Consider the following 1,374-nt stretch of genomic DNA (forward strand, 5'->3'; position numbering starts at 1 on the left):
TTACATCGGTAGGGACCAGAGATAATAAGAGAGTCAAGCAATCATTATTAACGGGATAGAATCAATGGTGGAATGAATCAGTGAACCCTGCAGGTGCATCTGAAAATGTTCATATCCTGTGTAAAATGTTAAAACATCTTTGAAAATAGTACATAAACAGTCTGAGCAGTCAGTCTGTGGATAAGATCACAGGAGAAGTTAAGAATTGCTAGTCTGTTTCTAGATTAAATAAACAAACTATGGCAGGGCAATGTGATACAAGTCTGGAATTCTAGCACTCAAACAGGAGATTAGAGAGTGGAATTACATAACTATAGATTCCCTGGACCGGGTAGAATAATTTTGTCTCAGTAAAACAAACCAAGCAACAAGAAAGGAATACACAGTGGGAAGTTTGGGCTAATTTTGTAATTATGTTTTGAGAAATGAAGATTCCTATTGAATGCATCTCATATATTTCCTCACTTGTGGTTTAAATTCTCTCATCATTACAGAACATTCCTAAATGCAAAATAGCTCATGATTCCCATCCAAAAGTTTGCAAAAGTAAGTAAGCCTCATTGTGTTGGATTCCAAATAAATTTTGAAGGTTTACAAAAGCTTAAGTCTGGAGAAATAGCAAAGTTCGTCTAATGTAGGACTTTGCAGACCTCGTTAAATTAGAATTTCGATTTAAAATATATTTTTTGATTTTGTTTGTAATTTCATATTCTATAGGATACTACAAAATTCTTTTTAAGCAGAGGGATTAATTGAAAAATTCACAAATGATTCTGGCATTCTATTTGCCTAGATACTCTTTAAAGAGAGTTAAAATTAGAACATAGTTAATAGATAATTCCCACAGTTCATGTGTACCATGTTAATGTGAATAATCTAGACAATTGACAACAAGTGGATGACATTAATTTACACATTTAGAAAAACCAATTTTTTAAGGGTTTGTTTTAATATGGTATGAAGAGAGTAATTGAGTGACATCTTCTTTCTTTTACCTAAATATAACACAGGAAGCCATTTCCTTATTTACATGCCTCTGTATACATGGAGAAAAATGCTAGGTTTTGAGTTTGTTTTCTATTTTGTTTTTGTTTGATTGGTTCATCCTAGAGCTTGAACTCTTGGCCTGGGCAGTGTCTCTGAGCCTGTTTATACTCAAGGCTCGTGCCCTACCACTTCAACCTCAGTGCCACTTGAGTCTGTCGTTTGTGGAGAAGTTTTTTGGGGATAAGATTCTAAGAAACCTTCCTGCCTGGGTGGACTTTGAACCATAATTTTCCTATCTTAGCATCCTGAATATCTATGATAGTTAAAAAAGTATAAATATAAATAATATTTGCAAGTGTTCTGATCTCAAGAATTCCAGTGGAGGAA

Source organism: Dipodomys spectabilis, unplaced genomic scaffold, assembly GCF_019054845.1.
Source record: "Dipodomys spectabilis isolate Male_0828 unplaced genomic scaffold, ASM1905484v1 ptg000487l, whole genome shotgun sequence".
In the NCBI taxonomy this organism is placed as follows: Eukaryota; Metazoa; Chordata; class Mammalia; order Rodentia; family Heteromyidae; genus Dipodomys; species Dipodomys spectabilis.